An 18897-nucleotide genomic window follows, 5' to 3' on the forward strand; every position below is an offset into this window, starting at 1 on the left:
AGGCTCAGCTTCCCACTCTTAAGGGAAGCTCAGCTTCCCTTCCACTAGGCTATTCTGAGAGTCACCAAGGGAGGACTGGTTATTCCCCAAGTCAAGGGAGTGGGAGCTCTTTGAACTTTGGTTTCTGGCAGAGTGTTGTGGGGAGGGGGTGTTTAGGTCAAGGGGTCCGGAGATGGAGCTCAGGAAATGGGTACAGCACAGCTTTTTTCCTGTGGTGTACTACTCCCTCCCCGCCCCGCCACCGGCTCTCTAGACTGTAAGATCACTGTGGGCAGGGAATGTGTCTGTTCTATAGTTATATTGTACTCTCCCAAGTGCTTAGTACAGTGCTCTACACTCTGTAAGCACTCCGTAAATGATTGCCTGAATAACCAGTGCTCCAGGCAGAGACTCTGATGACTTTTCCCCAATCAGAGCTGGACAGGTCACTGTCTTCTGGAGACAAATTCTCTCCTTTCTCTGGGATCAGATGAGGAGACAAAGCTGCCACAATCTGCTCCTGTTCTAACCCTTCCAGCCTCCCTGCTTCAGAGACCCGTTCCTGCCAACCATGCCCTGCCCCCCTCGACACGACCGTAAGAAACCGGAGCCACCATCAACCATGACAGTCCCCCTTTTCTTCGGCCTCTCTGGGGCTACACCCAGTTGACTGGGAAAGGGATGAAACTACCCTTACAGCAGGCAGGAAACAAGACCGAAATATGGGGAAAACACAGCCGGATCTGCCCTTGAGGAGTGGGAGGGTTCAGGAGGTAGGGAGGGAAGGAGAGGGGTTGAGAGGGAGAGGATATGCAGCAGGATAGGGGTGAGAGGGCCATTTAGCCTGGGCTTGTGCTCAGCAAGAGAGAAGAATTAAGCCAGATGCTCTCTGGCTCTGAGAGCTAGAAAAACTCAGCACAGCCTTCAGTTCGCTGAGTGATCTGGGGCAAACCACTTAACCCCTCAGGGTCTCCGTCTCTCCACCTGTAAAATGGAGGTGACAATACCTTTCTGTTCCCGCTTTTCGGGTGAATGTCCTTGGTGAGTAGCAGAGCAAAGAGACCAACTGGAACCTTGCCAGGATCAACCAATAATCAATCAATCGCATTTATTGAGCACCTTTTCTGTGCAAAGCACAGTAGAGTGCACCCTAACAGCTTTGGAATAATAATAATTGCAGTATTTGTTAAGTGCTTCCTATGTGCCAAGTCCTGTATTAAACACTGGGATAGGTACAAGATAATCAGAACCCACATGGGGCTTACAGTCAAAGTAGGAGGGAACACAGATATTGAATGCTCATTTTGCAGATGAGGGAACTGAAGCATGGAGAAGTGAATCGACTTGCCCAAGGTCACACAGCAGGTAAGTGGGAGAGCCAGGTTTAGAACCCAGTCCCTCCGATTCCACGGCCTGCGTTCTTTCCACTGAGCCATGATGCTTAGGCGCTTGGAATCAGGCAGGAGCTCAGACGGGCTGCTCTCCGCTTTGCCTTCATCACATCTTCGGGAGGGAAACAGCACTCTGGCCATCAAGTTCAACCATCCCAGCCCTCCCTGTTCCCCAAAGTGAAGGGTCAAGTTAACTCTCCTAGGGACCCTCTTCTCTATCCTGCCCACATTTCCTCTCCACAACCGAGGTGGAAACTCCACTCCTTTTCATCAGGACCCAGCGTTAGCATGCTTGGAGCGGACACGAGGTGGGCTTTTTCGCACCGGAACCAGGGCTGCAAGGAGACAGTAGGGATGAGAGGAGAGAGGAGGAGAAGGAGGGGGCGAGAGGGGCGAGAGGAGATCTGCAGCGAATGAACACAGCCTGCAAAACGCAGCCACCCTTTGCCGAAGTGGGTTTCTCCCGCATCAGGCAGCAGAGCAATCCCTGAGCCCAGGCAAGAGGCGGAGGAATAAGAAGGGAAAAAAGAAAAGGGACCCAAAAGACAAAGAGAAAGGGGGTGTGGAGGCAGGGAGATGAGAAAGAGAGATGAGAGGGAAGAACAGAGCCAGCTGCAGAGGAGAAAGAAGCAGAGAGGTGGGAGGAGGGAGAGAAGAGAGGAGGAGAAGCAGAGGGAGAGAAGCAGATGGGGGCTGGCCAGGGGAGAGTTCACCCTCCACCCGACTGAGAACCTGAATAGCTTTAGTTCCGCACTCGGGGGAAGGAGTAGATTTCCAAGCGGCTTGGGCCCGAGCGGGAGCCAGAACTCTTCCCCGGCATCTCCTCCGCTGCTCAATCCCAACCGAGCCCTCAGCACTTGTGTACATATCTGTAATTTTATTTATTTAAAGTCTGTCTACTCTAGGCTGTAAGGTCATTATGGGCAGGGTTTGAGTCTGGTATATTGTTATATTCTATTCTCCCCAGCGCTTAGTACAGTGCTCCACACACAGTAAGTGCTCAATAAATACGATGGACTGAGTGACCGGCCCGTACTCCACCATGGAAGGGGCCCCGCACTGCCCTCGGAGTGCAAATTCTAAATGAGAAGAGCCAGGATCCTCGGACCACCCTAGGGACCACCCTACTCTCTAGGCCATTTGTGTGTGCACACGTGCATACACACACACACACACACACACAGAGTATCACAAACACCCTCACAATTACAATCACGCTTATGGCTCTGTAGTCTTGGCCACGTGTTTCTCCGTGCACGTATGCCTGTGTCCCTTTTAGACTGTGAGCCCGTTGGTGGGCAGGGATGGTCTCTATCTGTTGCCAGATTGTACGTTCCAAGCGCTCTGCACACGGCACAGTGCTCTGCACACAGTAAGCGCTCAATAAATACGATTGAATGAATGTTCGTGTGCAAGCGGGTCATCGTCGGGTAGCCGAGTCAGTCCACGACCTTTTTTTGACGTCCCTTCCCGGACTTGAGGGGGCACCAGGCCTGCGCGGTTGGGTTCGTGGAGGGGAGGACGGACCCTGTGCCGGCCCACCGACCCCTCGGACCCCCCAACCACCCCGCTTGGCGTCCCAGGGCCCTAGGGAGCCGTTCGGGGCGCTGCCAGTCGGACCCACGGCACCGGGACCGGGAGGCGGAGGGACCGAGCCTCTAGGCCGGGAGGGAGGAGGGTGGAGAAGCCCTGAGCTAAGGAGGTGGCCCTTTGAGGGGAGTCGAAGACCCGGCAGAGGGGCAGATAGAGCCCCAGGGGACGGCAGGCTTCATAGCCGGACAGAGAGAGAGGCGAGGGGAGGCCTTTTCCCCTGCGTCTTTGAAAAGTTACTCCGGCGTCCGGTTCCGCGGGACACAAAGAGCCAAAGGGCAAAACCGTTCGGAAGCCCTGGATGCCCTGGAGCGCCTTCCCTGCCGGGCCCTCGGCTCTCCTCTGCTCCCTTTATGTCCTCTGCTCTCTCTGCACCCCTCTGCTCCCCCCTGTGCCCCTCTCCTTCCCTCTGTACCCCTCTGTGCCCTCTTTACCCCTCTGCTCCCTCTATGTCCTTTGCTCTATCTGCACCCCTCTGCGCCCCTCTCCTTCCCTCTGCGCCCCTCTGTGCCCTCTTTACCCCTCTGCTCCCCTCTGTAGCCCTCTGCTCCCCTCCCCTTGTGCCCCTCTGCTCCCCTCTGTACTCTTCTGTGCCCTCTGCTCCCTCTTCAACCCTCTGTACCCCTCTGCTCCCCTCTGTACCCCTCTGTGACCTCTGCTCCCCTCCCCTTGTGCCCCTCTGCTCCCCTCTGCTCCCCTCTGTACCCCCTGCTCCCTTCACCCTCTCTCTCGGTGCTCCCTCAGGGGCTGCCACCCGCCCGCCCCCCGTTTAACCTTTCCCGCCTCTGACCCCTCTCGCTGGGGTCAGGTGCCCTCGGGGCTGGCGTTTCAAGGTTCGGCTGACGGTGTGGAGGGGAAGGGGGCGAGGGGCTAGTTAGTTGATGAACGCTTTTCATCCCTCCCCCTGAAGGCGCCCTCGGCCGGACCCGCCGCAGCGGGCAACGGGCCCGGGGCTGCTCCTTTGGGACGTTTAACTTTCGACGGGCAGAACGGCATCGCGGAAGGAAGGGGGAGTCGGGGGGGGGGGGGGGGGGGGGGGGTCGACCCACCCCACCCATCAAACGTCGAGGGCTGGGGGAGGTGAGGGTGACCAGAAGGGTCCGTTCTGAGACCCTCCGGAATCTAGGGCTCCGAGTCTCGGCTGCTTTGGAGAGGAGGGGGATCTTCGCTCAGCAGAGAGGCGGCGGTGGGGGGCACGGTCTGGCCGGGGGAGGGGGGCACGAGGGGCGCCCATCCCCTCCCTGAATCCCCCCCCTCCCCCAGAGCCCGCTGACCGCTTCAGAGGCTCCTGCCCCTCACCGGCTCCGAGATGCCGAGGCTACCCCGACCGGGGCGCACCGCCCTTATTCTCCCGGTCCTCTGCACCCGGGGTAGGGGCGCCGGGGGGTGGAGGGTGGTCGCCCTCCCTCTGGGGTCTTCCCGGCCCTCCAACCCCTCGGGGGTGTCCCGGCTGGTCAAGCACCCCCCTCCTCCCCCCGCCCAGGGGCCGTCCGGCCCGCACTCACCTCGACCCGGAAGGTGGAGGCCTCCGAGGGTGGCCGGGGAGCGGGGCGCGCCTGTGCCAGGGAGGATGCCAGGGAGGATGCCAGGGGGGCCCGGCAGGCCGGGGGCTGCCTCCCTGCCCCTTCCAAGCCTCGGGCCGGGGGCTTCCCCCGTCTCCCCCCCGCAGGCCGGGGCGCGCTGCCCTCGCCTGCCCTCGCCACCCGCGCACTGCCCGGACGAAGCCCCCGCCACCGCCGCCGCCGCCTTTTTATCCGCCGCCTGCCTTTGTTTGGGTCGCGGCTGCGACCATCGGTGGCGAGGATGTCGGGGGGAGGGGGGGCCACCGAGCCCCGGCCCCGGCCCCCACCGGCCCCCACCGCCTCCTCGGCCGCCCCGCCCCGCCTCCCGGCCGCGGCTCCGGCTGAGCCCCGGCCCCGCCGCCGCCTCCAGGCAGCCTTCCCCGCCCGCCCGGCCCCCGCTTTCCCCCTCCGGGAGCCGGCGCGGTGGTACGGCCGGGGCTATATATTCCTCCGGCGGAGGAGGGGAGAGAGAACAGCGACCCGCAGGGCTCCGTCCCTGCTGCCGCAAGATCCCCTCCCACCTGGACCACCCCCCCCGCCCCCCCCCACCGTGGATGGAGCGAGCCCCTCCCCTACCCCCATCACCTGTCCATCCAAGAGGCACTTCTCGCGGCTTAGCGGAAAGAGCCCGGGCTTGGGAGTCAGAGGTCGTGGGTTCTAATCCCCGGCTCTGCCACTCATCAGCTGTGTGACTTTGGACAAGTCCCTTCACTTCTCTGGGCCTCGGTTCCCTCATCTGTAAAATGGGCTTTAAGACTGTGAGCCCCACGTGGGACAAGCTGATTACCTTGTATCTACCCCAGCGCTTAGAACGGTGCTTGGCCTAGAGTAAGCGCTTAACAAATGTCATCATCGTCATCCGTCTTCCAGAAGAAGCCCCGGCGTCCTCGCGATGCCAGGCCGAAGACCCCGGCCTCCGTTTCCCTGACTCGCCCTTAGCCGGGGAGCATCCTCTCTCGCCTCCCCGGGCACGGGGACCCATCCCGCCCTGTCAGCTAGGAGCCCCCCAGCCACGGCACCCCCTCTTTACTCCCCCTGGAGAGAGCCTCCCTCCCCGACCCTCGGCCGGACACGGCACCTATAGAAAGGAGCTTCCTTCCGTCCGGCTGAACACCCTGGGCCTCTCCCGGGAATCACCTTCCTGTGGAAGGAATGGGACCAGGAAGGAGGCCAGAAGGTTAGGTGTCCCGGAGGAGGTGCCCCGGTCCATCCTCGTGCTCCATCCGACAGCCGGCAGCGGGACGTTGCCAGGCGCGATCGGAGTTTCCATCACAGATGTCTCAACCATCAACCATCCCGGCACAGGGAGAGCTGGGAAGGGGAATCCCCTGAAGAGAAGGCTCTTGAGTGCAGGGAGGCCCTAATGATGTGGGAGGGGTCGCATGTGTGGTCAATGGGGGTAGTTACAGCTGCCGGATAACGGGACGTTTAGTGAAGAGAGCTGGGAGGGCATAGGGTCAATAGCCCAGGTGGCCGAGAAAGCCCTCTCTGAATTCATCACCATCTCCGCTGCCCAACGGTAGCTGGCACTCCTGGCCTCCTTTGCTGGCTTTGCCACCAGCCTCTCACCTTGAATTTCTCAAGTCTAATGAATGGGTTTTCTGACTCGTCTCTAAACCAATCAAATTTTGCACGTGTGTGTTAGAAAAACATCCCTGGGCAGAGACTGTGGGACCTTTCTGGGCGAGTGGCAAGGGTGGAGTCCCCTGATTCTCCCCCAAGTCCAGGAGGTCCATCCCCCGGTGCCTCACTTCCATGGCAGACTTCCAAGCCCAGTGTCACTGGGGAGACGGGGATGTCGGTAGAAAGAGATGAGCGGGGATCCGCCAACTTGTCTTCCCAGGGCCCCCAGACAGCCTTCGGGCAGCAAATTGGAACCGACAACTCCGAGCCCGTGTATCAAATCCCACTAATGTCTCCACTGGAAGCCCCTAGGCGGAAGCATCATCTACCACTGGGCTCACCACTGCCTTCCTCCTTTCTGCCTTCGGCACGTCCTTCATCAACTTCCAATCTCAAAGCAACTTCCATCATCTGTCCCATTCGGGAGCCTTGAAACCGTAGAGGAGCAGCAAGGCACTGCTGTTTGGAGAGGCACGGAGAGAGACGGACAGAGAGAAAGGGAAGCAGTGTGGCCTAGTGGAAAGAGCAAGGGCCTGGGAGTCAGAGGACCTAGGTTCTAATCCCAGCTCTGCCATTTGTCTTGTGTGTGACCTTGGATAAGTTACTTAACTTCTCTGTGCCTCAATTCCCTCTTCTGTAAAATGGGATTAAATCATCCTCCTTCCGATTTAGACTGTGAGCCCCAGGTGGGACCTGAACTGTGTCTAACGAAATTATCTTGGATCTATGCCAGTGCTTACTGCAGTGTCTGGGACATAGTAAATACTGAACAAGTACCATAAAAAGGAAAGACAGAGATAATGATGGGGGGGGGGGGGAGAGAGAGAAAGAGAGAGAGATTACACTCCAAGAGGCCTTCCCCAACTAAACCCTCATTTCCTCTTTTCGCACTCCCTTCTGCATCATCCTTGCACTATGATTTGCATCCTTTATTCACCCCTCCCTCATCCCCACAGCACTTTATGTGCCTATCCATAATTTATTTATTTATAGTAATGTCTGCCTCACCCTATAGACTGTAAGCTCCTTGTGGTCAGGAAATGTGTTTACAAATTCCGATATATCCTACTCTCCCAAGTGCTCGGTACAAGTGCTCTGCACACCATAAGTGCTCAATAAATATGAGAAAGAGTCTTTTGGGGAGCATCCTTTGAACCATGGCTTCTGCACCTCCTCCCTCTCTCCCACGGGTTACCCTTCCTACAAAGCAGAAGGCAAAGTCAATTAGAAAAGACCGGGTATTTGCTTAAAGTGTACTGGGGAAATGAATCAAGAACTGTGAGTTGGGGCCAGAGAGCACTGCCAGGGTCTAGATTCTTGAGGGGAAGCCTCAAATTGGTTTCAAGCCAAACCTCTGTGTAGCTCCAGTGCAGCCGAGACTAGTCTCTCCTGCCCACCACTGGAAGAGGACCTGGTATCTTTGAGCTCTTCTGAGTCGGGGGAACAAACAGGTCCAGCCCCCCGGCTTCTCTGGGGATGATGCAGCTGGGGAGAAGAAAGCCCAGAAGAAGAACGTCTCCGCAGAGCGTGTAAATAGAGAGTCCAGAGGGAAACGGCTTTCTCCCGCAGTTTCTCAGTAAAACGAATTGAACCTAGGCGGGTGTCGGGGATAGCAATCCATCATGCAGCCGCTCCGGGGAACCGGCAGGAAATTATCATTCCACCCCACATCCGCACACTCAGATTCCAGGTCGGCCCTCACCAGCCACTTCTCCGGCTCTGTAAGCCCAGAGAGGGGCACTCAAAAAAAGCCACCTCCCCCACCGCCTTCCAGCACCACTCAACACTCCCACGGTCCACTTAGCACAAACGTGGACAAAAGGGTCCGGCACATCAGTGTCCACCCTGTCCAGATGCTACTCACCTCCCCCCACACCACCTGGACGGCACCATGCCCTCAGGGTTGCCCTTGGCCAGAGACCTTATACACACCCAAACACACATACACAAACACTCACATTCACAAACACTCACAAACATACACACAAACACACACACACATTCCTTCAGTCCTCTCCATCTCCGCAGCCATAAAGGAATAATAGTAATAATGTTGGTATTTGTTAAATGCTTACTATGTGCACAGCGCTGTTCTAAGCGCTGGGGTAGATACAGGGTCATCAGGGTGTCCCACGTGAGGCTCACAGTTAATCCCCATTTTACCGATGAGGTAACTGAGGCACAGAGAAGTTAAGTGACTTGCCCACAGTCACACAGCTGACAAATGGCAGAGCAGGGATTCAAACCCATGATCTCTGACTCCCAAGCCCGCGCTCTTTCCACTGAGTCATGCTGCTTCTCCAGAAGGAAGACACACAGATACACGCAGGCATCAAGGAAGAACCACAATCCTCACCTATTGCCCTTTTCCCCACAGCTGGGAGGAGGCTGAATCACTCCTCTTCTCACTGGCCCCAGAAGGTGGTAGAGATGGGGCCAGAACAGAGGGAAAGAGAGGAGTTGATGTGATGGTCCTTTAAAGGTGGAGAAACTGAGGCTGAAAAGGGTTGAGAGGTGTGCTTGACTTCCCACAGGAACTGGCGGTGCAGTTAAGACTGGGACACAGGACTCCTGCACCCCAAGTCAGATGGCCTGATCGTGATGTGATTCAGGGATCTGGGTGGTTGGAGCAGAAGAACATCTCCTCCTCAGGAATCCTCTAGTCACCTTATTGCCCACTCCTTACTCTAGCCCCCTCAACATCACTTAATGCATCATCAGAAGCAGCATGGTACAGTGGAAAGAGCGCGGGCTTTGGAGTCAGAGTTCATGGGTTCGAATCCCGGCTCCGCCACTTGCCAGCTGTGTGACTCTGGGCAAGTCACTTAACTTCTCTGTGCCTCAGTTACCTCATCTGTAAAATGGGGATTAAAACTGTGACCCCCACGTGGGACAACCTGATGACCAGTGCTTTGCACATAGTAAGCGCTTAACAAATACCAACTTAATGCCTCTGTGCCTTCTGTGACAGGCTCCTCATGTCAAACGGAGATGAAATCTCTTTCCTTCCTCCTAGACTGAGAGCCCCAGGTGGGGCAGGGAGTGGGTCCATTCTGCTTGTAACTACCCCAGCAATTAGTACAGTGCTTGGCACAAAGCAAGTGCTTAACAATTATTATTAATGGCCAGGGTCTTCTGGCTATACCTATCTCCTCCTCTTTATTTTTTTTAATGGTATTTGTTAAGCATTTATTACGTGTTAAGCACTGTTCTAAGCCCTGGGTAGTTACAAACTAATCCTCTCTTCTCTTCTCCTCTCCCTGGCCATATGCCTTGTTCCTGCTCCGTGTCCCACCCCTCACCCCTAACTTAGACTCTCTATCTCAAGGAGAAACAAAGCTGCTTTTCTGTCCCTTTCCCCTCCCCTGCCCTTCTCCCCGGTGGTTGTATTTATGACTCCCTGGAATTCCCGCTGCTTATCTATGCTAAAGCAAACTACCCAAGCAATCTTCCCTGCCCAGGTGCTTATTACCAAAGTGTTAAAAAACACCAGGCAGTGGAAGCAAGTTTTCCCAGGACCATAAATTCCTTCCAAGGAACCCTCGACTACCTCAGGGCTCTGATTGTCTGAGAGGCTTTCAGGTTCTTTCTCAGCCAGCGGGTCATCAGCATTGAAGCTGGGCACAGGGCTCAGATAATTTATCTATTACCTGCTGCAGGGAAAGGGGAAGGGGACAGGAGGGGAGGAAGAGGTGGAGAGAAAAACCTACGGAAGGGAGAGGGGGGAGACCTGGGATCCTTCTAGTAATAATAATAATAATTGTAGTATCTGTTAAGTACTTACTATGTGCCAGACACTGTACTAAGCACTGGGGTGGCTACAAGCAAATTAGTGGGACACGGTCTCTGTCTCATGTGGGACTCACACCCTCACTCCCCATTTTACAGATGAGGTAACTGAGGCCCAGAGACGTGAAATGACTTGCCCAAAGTCATGCAGCGAGCAAGGGGCAGAGCTGGGATTGGAACCCATGATCTTCTGATTCACATGCCCATGCTCTATCCACTATGCCATGCTGGCTCTCTAGACCGTAAGCTCCTTGTGGGCAGGGAATGTGTCTACCAACTCTGTTCCCCTATATGGGAAGGGTCCTGGTTTGGTCTTGGTTTCTCATAATTTTCAGGTTGGGGAAATAGGTTACCTAAAAGGCTGTTGGAAGCATTTTGGGAGCTCTGAGGAGAGCATCACTCTCTCTTTCCCTCCCACTGTCAGGAGCAAAACAGCTGAGTGACTTCTAGGGGTGAATTTTCGAGACCCAAGTATTCAGTTGGTGCAGTGGCCAATCCAGCTACTCCAAGGAGAAGGAGCACTCAATCATTTCTCTGGTGTCTAAAACAGTCTGCGCATTTCTGGTTTAGGACAAAGAGGAAAAGCAGCATGACCTAATGGAAAGAGCATGAGTATGGAAGTGAGAGGACCTGGGTTCTAATCCTTTCCCTGCCATTTATCAGCTCTGTGACCTTGGGCAAGTCACTGAGTTTCTCTGTGCCTCGTTCACCTCATCTGCAAAATGGAGATACAGTTCCTTTTCTATCTCTGACTTAGACTGTGAGTCCACTTGCTCCCTTTACTCATCCCCCATCCCAACCCCACAACACCTATGTACATACCTGCAACATTTATTTCTATTAATGTCTGTCTCTCCCTCTAGATTGCAAGCTCGCTGTGGGCAGGGAACGTGTCTCTGCCTAAGTTCAGTGGTCTGCACAGAGTAAACACTCAATAAATACAACTGAATGAATGGACACGATGATCTTGAATCTACCCCAGAGCTTAGTACAAAGCCTGGCGAATACTAAATGCTTAACAAATACTATTTTTATAGTATTTATAATATATATTTAATAACATTATAATATTCATAAGAAGAAGAAGAATATGTCTGACTCAGTTCCAAAAGAGCCTAGATTCTGGGTTCAAGGCCTTGGAGCACATAAACGGGAAGTTGGGATTGCATCTAATCAGCACTTAAAACAGCGCTTGGCACATAGTAAGTGCTTAACAAATACCATCATCATCTAATGCTCATCCATGCTCAGGTACTGGGAGTACGAGTCACAGCAACCCCATTTCCTTTGGTTGCTCCCTCAGTGCCCAGGGCCAGAGCAGAACCCTGCCCTGGGGTCCACTCCTTCACTCTAACCAGGTGGGACAGAGAACCCAGAGGAAAAGCAGAGATCAATCAACCAGTTAATCAATCAATGGTATTTATTGAGCATTTACTGTGTGCAGAGCACTGTACTAAGCACTTGGGAGAGTACAATAGAAAAAAGTTGGTAGACTTTGATCCCTGCCAGCAAGGAGTTTACAGTCTAGAAGGGGAGACAGACATTAAAATATATTACAGGAAAAGGGGACCGGAGAATATAAGGATGTGTACATAAAGGCTGTGGGGTTTAGGGTGGGTGAATGTCAAGTGCTTGAGGGATACAGATCCCAGTGCCCAGGTGACACGAAAGGGAGGACAAACAGAAGAAATGAGAAGTTGATTGGAGAAGGCCTCTTGGAAAAAGCGTGATTTTAGAAGGCTTCGAAGCTGGGGAGAGTGGTGGTCTGTCGGATAATAATAATAAGCCTGGGGTAGACATGAGATAATCAAGTTGAACACAGTCCCCGTCCCACATGGGGCTCACAGTCTTAAACCTCATTTTACAGATGAAGAAACTGATGTTAAAGAGAAGTGAGGTAACTAGCTCAAGGTCACCCAGCAGACAAAGAGTGGAGCTGGGATTAGAACCCATATCCTGTGGCTCCCAGGCCCGTGCTCTTTCCACTAAGCCAAGCAGCTTCTGAAGGGGGAGTTCCAAGCCAGAGGGAGGATGTGAATAAGGAGTTGACATATATTATGTAGGACCGCATTAAAGAAGTGAAGTGTGCAGGCTGGGTTGTAGTAGGAGACCAGCCAGATAAGGAATAAGGGAGAGACCTGACTGAGTGACTTCAAATAGATGGTAAGGAGTTTCTCTTTGATGCAAAGGTGGATGGGCAACCTTGGAAGTTTTTGAGGCATGCGGAGACATGGACCGAATTTTTTTTAGAAAAATGATCGGGGCAGCAGAGTAAAATACAGGCTGAACTGGGGAGAGACAGGAGGCAGGGAGGTAAGTTAGGAGGCTGATTCAGTCAAAGCTTGGATCACCATGGTAGCAGTTAGGATGGAGAGGAAAGGGTGGATTTTAGTGATGTTGCGAAGTTAGAGCCGATAGGATTTCGTTACACATTGAATATGTGAGTTGAATGAGAGAGATGAGAGGAGGATAAAGCCAAGGTTATAGACTGTGAGACGGGGAGGATGGTGGACCTGTCTACAGTGTTGGGAAAGACAGAGGGAGGACAGGATTTGAGTGGGAAAATGAAGATTTCTTTTTTGGACAGATTCAGTTTGAGGTGTCACTGGGACATCCAGTTAGAGCGTGGCTCAGTGGAAAGAGCCTGGGCTTCGGAGTCAGAGGTCATGGGTTCGACTCCCGGCTCTGCCACTTGTCAGCTGTGTGACTGTGGGCAAGTCACTTAACTTCTCTGTGCCTCAGTTACCTCATCTGTAAAATGGGGATTAACTGTGAGCCTCATGTGGGACAACCTGATTACCCTGTATCTCCCCCAGCGCTTAGAACAGTGTTCTGCACATAGTAAGCACTTAACAAATACCATTATTATTATTAGAGCCGTCCCGAAGGCAGAAGGAAATGAAGCGCTGCCTACTGGATGGAGTAGGGGCCTGGGGGTCAGAAGGAACTGGATTCTAATCCTCGCTCTGCCATTTGTCTGCTGTGTGACAAATCTCTTAACTTCTCTGCGCCTCCTTTACCTCATATGCAAAATGAGGATAAAGAGAGGGTCGTTTCCGTGGATCGAAGGGATCGAAAATCAGATTGCAAAGGTCAAAGAGAGAACTGGAGGAGAGGAAGTGGAAGCAGCGAGCATAATCTCTCTCAAGGAGTTTGGAGAGGAATCGTAGGCGGGAGATGGGGCAATAACTGGAGAGTGCTTTGGGGTCAAGGGAGGGTTTTTTTAGAATAGAGGATCAAACATCCATGGTCACGTTTGAAAGCAGTGGGGAAGGAACCGTTGGAAAGTGTGCAGCTGAAGATTGCAGGTTGGAGGGAAGACGGGAGAGGGCAAGTGTTTTGATAAGATGCGAAGAGATGGGGTCCAAGGTGCAAGTGGAGGGACTAGACTTTGAGAGGCTGTGGGAGATCTCTTCTTGAAGTACTGCTGGGAAAGATGGGAAAAAAAGCTGCCCTAGAGAAATGGAGTGGAGGGAGAGGTGAGGGGAAAAGATAAAAGGGGAGAGAGACAGAGAGAGACAAAGGATCTTCTAAAATCCAGCTGAGAGCAAGGACTTTCTCTGAAATTATGTCAGCGTAATAGCTTTATTCCTTCCATGGATGTTTGTTTAAAAGGGGCCTGCGCTGGGTTGCTTAATGGAGTTTCTCCAAGACTCCCCCAGGGGCCTCGGCTCTACCAGCTTCTTGCAGTCTGCCAGCTCCCCCAGTCTGGCCTCCACCCCCACAGACCACCGCCTGCCCTGAGCTCTGCCAGAGGACGCTGCTTCAGTTTGCTGCCTTGCCCCAGGAAAGAAGCACGCCTAATCCTAATAATTATGGTACTTGTTAAGCACTTACTCTGTGCCAAGCACTGTTCTAAGAGCTGGGGTAGGTACGAGTTAATCGGGTTGGACACAGTCCCTGTTCCACATGGGGCTAACCATCTTAATCCCCATCTTACAGGTGAGGTAACTGAGGCCCAGAGAAGTGAAGTGACTTGCCCACGGTCAGACAAGTGGTGGTGCTGGGATTAGAACCCAGGTACTTTTGACTCCCAGGCCCGTGCTCTATCCACTAAGCCATGTTGCTTCTCCCAGGGGTTTTAATAATAATAACAGTAATAATAATTATGACATTTGTTAAGCATCTACTATGTGCCAGGCACTGTACTAAGTCCTGGGGTGGAAACAAGCAAATTGGGTTGGAAAGAGTCCCTGTCCCAAGTTGGGCTCACAGTCTCAATCCCCATTTTAGAGATGAGGAAACTGAGGCCCAGAGAAGTGAAGTGAAATTGACTTGCCCAAGGTCACACAGCAGACAAGTGGCAGAGTCGGGATTAGAACCCATGGCCTTCTGACTCCCAGTGCTCAATCCATATTGCCATGCTGCTCCTCTAGGGACTAGGGAGCAGAGTTGCCCATGGGGTAGCCCGACTTCTAGGTTGACTGCAAGGCTGGAGGACCCAAACCTCCACGGAAGCCTGAGGGTTGCGGATTCCAGGCACGTGCAGGGAAAGATTTCTTCACCTAAGGGTGGGAGTAAACACACGGTCTCCTAGGAAGTTGGGCAGGTGGAAATAGCAGTAGGTTCAAGAGGGGTTTGGATAAACTTTTAGATGGGTAATCCTTAATGGACTACAAGAGGATAGGTAGAGTTCTAGAGGGGAAAAGTTATATATGTTAGATTGTATATCTCTAAGCATGAGGATGATGCCCAGGTGGACAACCACCAATCAATCAATCAGTCATATTTATTGAGCACTTACTTTGTGCAGAACACTTTACTAAGCTAATGAGAGAGTACAATATAACAGAGTTGGTAGACAAGTTTCCTGCCACAGCAAGCTTACAGTCCGGCCAAACAGCTAGTCCAAGCATCGTATTGCCACCGTTAGACTTAATTTTGAGCTGATGGACATTGGTCTGGCCCAGTAATTGCAATGCTGATAATTTTATGGTCTCATATCCTAAGGATTAACCCAACATAAAGGGAAATCTCTTATAGCTGATTTTGGCTGAGGTTGGGGGGGTCTCTATCACTCTATCACTCTATCACTCTAGAGGTTGGATCTAACAGAGAGATTCAGAGTTTCTTCCTCCACAACATTTTTAGAATTCCCACTTCCTCTCCTAGTCCACTAGTTCAACTAGTCGAGGCCTTTACCATATCCCACTTTGACTACCTCATCCACCTCCTTGCCGACTTACCTGCCTCCAGTCCATTCTTCACTCTATTGCCCAGATTGCCCAAAGATCATTCTGTATGCATCTCCCCTCTCCTTAGAAACCTCTAATGGTTGCCCATTCCTACTAGATTTGGAGGGCAGGGAGCTTGTCTTCCAAATTACTTGGCCTCTCCAAAGAGCTTAGTACAGTGTTCTTCACACAACAGTAGCTTAGCAAATATGATTGATTAACTGATTGATTGAGTCCACTGAAAATAGACCCAAGGCTAGGAGACAGATCACATGGGTTCTCTCTCTGGCTCTCTTGGTAACCTGTTTCCCCATCTCTCTGTCTCCTGGGGATGTTGGGGACAAGGCGGAATGCACTCGAAGCTCTTTTGACTTCTGGCTCGATAATGATTTGGTCCAAGATAAAGAGATCCCAATCGTTTTTGTTTGTTTTGAGAAATTTAGCTCATAGACACTGAAGTGGGGGACATAAGTTCAAATTAGGATGAGGAGGTTTAGCTACGCTTTCTGTTTGGTTTTCTAGAGCTCATTAGTGTTGAGCAAGAGTTTCACGCAGAAAGGGCTGAGTTTCCTTCGTCAGCTGACCATTGAAGGGTCTCTTTATCTTGGGCCACCCTGTTGGATCCACAGTCCAGACAGAGACTCTCTACACTGTAAGCTCGTTGTGGGCAGGGAACGTGTCTATTTTTATACTGTACTCTCCCAAGCGCTTAGCACTGTACTTTGTGCACAGTAAGTGCTCAAAAGTACAACTGAATGAATGAATGAATCACTTCAGCTCTCAATTAGACCACTGCTCTTGCCTTCTGTCGTTTCCCCTTTCCTGTCTTCCTAGGTGATGGGAGTCCTCAGCTGGAGGTGGAGTTGGCCAGGATGGGGTCACGAACCTCCATGAGGGTCTAAGCATGTTCCATTTTGGCTCCTCCTCTTATCTGGCCTCAGCATTTACCTAGAAATAGGTCTCCGCCTGCCGTTTCCTGCAAAAAAGAAAAAAAAAGTCCCCGCCTGCTCCCTGCTCTTGCACAGATCTGATCTTTCTGGATGAGATGGCTTCTCTCCCAGCGACGCACGCCCACAATGTGCCGCATCTAATGAAGATCTCTTTAGCTGTGCCTCCCGCCCACCCTTGGCCTACGCTCTCCTCTTCTGCTGCCTCACGCTCCCCCTCCCTTGCCTGTCCCTGCCCCGTGCCTCATGGAAAGTCTGTCACGCTCTGGAAGCAGTGTAGTCTAGTGGAAAGAGCCCAGGACTGGGATCCTGGAGACCTGGGTTCAGATCGCAGATCTGTCACTTGCCTGCTCTGTGACCTTGGGCAAATCACTTAACTTCTCTGTGCCTCAGTTTCCCCATCTGTAAAGTGGAGTTTAAACACCTGTTCTTCCTCCCCCTTGGACCGTGAGCCCCACGTGGGACAGGGACTGTAGAGACTTGATTATCTTGTATCTAGCCCAGAGTTTAGGACGATGGTTGGCACATTATAAGCATGGTCTAGTGGACAGAACATAGTCCTGGCATCGGAAGGACCTGGGATCTAATTCTGGCTCTGCCACTTGTCTGCTGTGTGACCTTGGGCAAGTCATTCAACTTTTTTGTGCCTCAGTTATCTCACCTGTGAAATGGGAACTAAGACTGTGAGCCTCATGCGGGACATGGACTGTGTTTGACCTGATTAGCTTGTATCTACCCCGGTATTTAGTGCCTGACAAATAGTAAGGACTTAACAAATGCCATAAAAATACAATTTAACAGATATTATTTCGATTTTGATTATAATTTATGATCATGATTATTACTCTGCCCTTTACTGAGTCAGAGAGATGCTCCCTTATTTGGAGCCTCTGAATGGGAAGGAATCTGAAAGATGTGAGGTCCCACTGGAGGGGAAGCTCTTGGCTTCCAGCCCCTCGGAAATCAGAGAACCAGAGAAACTTTAGAGGGAGGGCTGGGTTCTTCAGGGGTCAACCATCTCAGACAAATGAGGAGCTGCTCTTTCAGGACGCTGGGAAGAAAATTCCACCACCTCCCTTTCTTAATCTTTCCACTGTTTCTCATGGGCAAGAAGGTCTCATCCAAAACCTTCCTGCTGCAGGTGTCTGGGTTGCCTCTAATTAATTATTATTACTCTAATTAATATGTAAGTATATGTATTAATAAAATACGGCTTACTTCTATTAAGTAATAGTGACGGTGGTGTTTATTAAGGATTTCTCTGGGTCAAGCATTTTACCAAGATGTGGGGTAGAAACAAGATAACAAGGTCAGACATAATCCCTGTCCCACATGGGGTTCTCAATCTGAGGAGGAGGGAAAACGGATATTGATTCCCCATTTGACAGAAGAGAAAACTGAGTCACAGAGAAATTAGCTGACGACCCAGAACACGTGGACCCGCTATCTAGTCCCACACCTGTATCTCTCCCTCCTGCCACACCATTTCCAACTTGTCCTCCCTGGGCCCATCAAGCTTCCCCCATCTCTGCTCTGAATCAGGGGTTGGAGGTAGTAGGTGTCAGAGACTGAATTCATGGAAGACTGGCACCTTCCCTGACTCTGTCCCCTGCATCAGGCCCCAAGAGTCACGAGGCGCACTGCAAGTCCTCCTCCTTCACCGCTGAGAAGAGAGAGGGGGTGTCAGGGCCTGGAGAATCTGTTGATCTTGGTAAATATGGCAGATTAAGGGAAGCTTAAGTATTGTTTGTCAGCAACCGATTAGGCCTGCTAAATTAATTTATTTGTAATGAATTCCCTCGCTCTTCTGCATTTATCACTTGGGACTGAGGCCATGGAGCTGTTCCGTGAAAGCTCTAAGCTTTTTGGACCAGTCTCTCTGTGAAGTGTCCAATTTTAACTTTGGAACTAGCTGATTCTGGCTAGAATCAGAATTGCTCCAAAAAGGAGATGCCCCTTCAGCTCAATTCTCCCTGTGTGCCCTCCTGGCACTGAAGCCCACTTATGGGCTTGCTACTATTCAATGGGACAGTGATACCACCTCTCACACCTCCTTTCCTCCTCTTCAATCCCTCCCCCTTTTCCTCTTCTCTACCTCTTCTTCCTCCTTCTCAATCAATCGCATCTATTGAGGATTTATTGTGAGCGGAATGCTGTACAAAGCTCCTTCTCCTTTTCTTTCTCCTTCCCTCCTCATTTTCCCCTTCTTCTCCCTTGTCCCCTCCTCCTCCCTTCCTTCACTCTTTCCTTGTTCAATCAAACATATTTAGTGATCACTTCCTGTGTGCAGAACACTGCAATAAGTTCCTTCTCCCATTCTCATCCTCTTCTTCTCTTCCCCTCCTCCTCTTCCTTCTACTCTTCCTTTTCCTCCTTCTCCCCTTTCTCTTCCTCCTCTTCTGCCCCTCCTCCCCCACACTTCCCCTCCTAGCAGTGGTTTGAGAGCATCCCTAGGCCTGGTGCCTGGCATTAGAGCAATTGCCCCGCTTGACATGACCTTGGCACAGACTAGCTCTCCAAGGACTAAGTTCTGCTTGGGGGTCCTGCTTTTGTCTGACCCTTCCGTTGAATTACAAAGTAAATTACTGGGTTTGAAGGACTCAGGGTCAGAGCAGGGGGTGTTTTGCACTTCTCACTTCATGCCAAGTGTAGATCTGGGGAGCAGCAGTTCTTAGCAAGCATGGCCCAGCTATACTGCTTATCCCTGGGTGAAGGAAGCACAGAAGGATGGAAGTGCCTGAGTTCTTACAGAGACTACAATCCCAGCAGCTCATGGTGCTACCTCCTCTGCAAAACCTCACACCCGCTGGTATGGCCCAGCCCCAACTCCCCCAGCTGTGGC

General features: G+C 52.3%; 1 protein-coding gene across 3 annotated transcripts in view; it reads right to left on the reverse strand.

Moving 5' to 3' along the window:
* DISP3 (dispatched RND transporter family member 3) overlaps nt 1-4694 on the reverse strand; it is a 57470-nt gene extending 52776 nt beyond the window's left edge. For all 3 annotated transcript variants that reach the window (XM_029066702.2, XM_029066700.2, XM_029066698.2), the window contains exon 1: nt 4466-4694. The gene's annotated coding sequence lies outside the window, so the exon portion shown is untranslated. The remainder of the gene's footprint in view (nt 1-4465) is intronic.
* Between the last annotated feature and the right edge of the window lie 14203 nt (nt 4695-18897).

This window comes from Ornithorhynchus anatinus, chromosome 5 (genome assembly GCF_004115215.2).
Source record: "Ornithorhynchus anatinus isolate Pmale09 chromosome 5, mOrnAna1.pri.v4, whole genome shotgun sequence".
NCBI lineage: Eukaryota > Metazoa > Chordata > Mammalia > Monotremata > Ornithorhynchidae > Ornithorhynchus > Ornithorhynchus anatinus.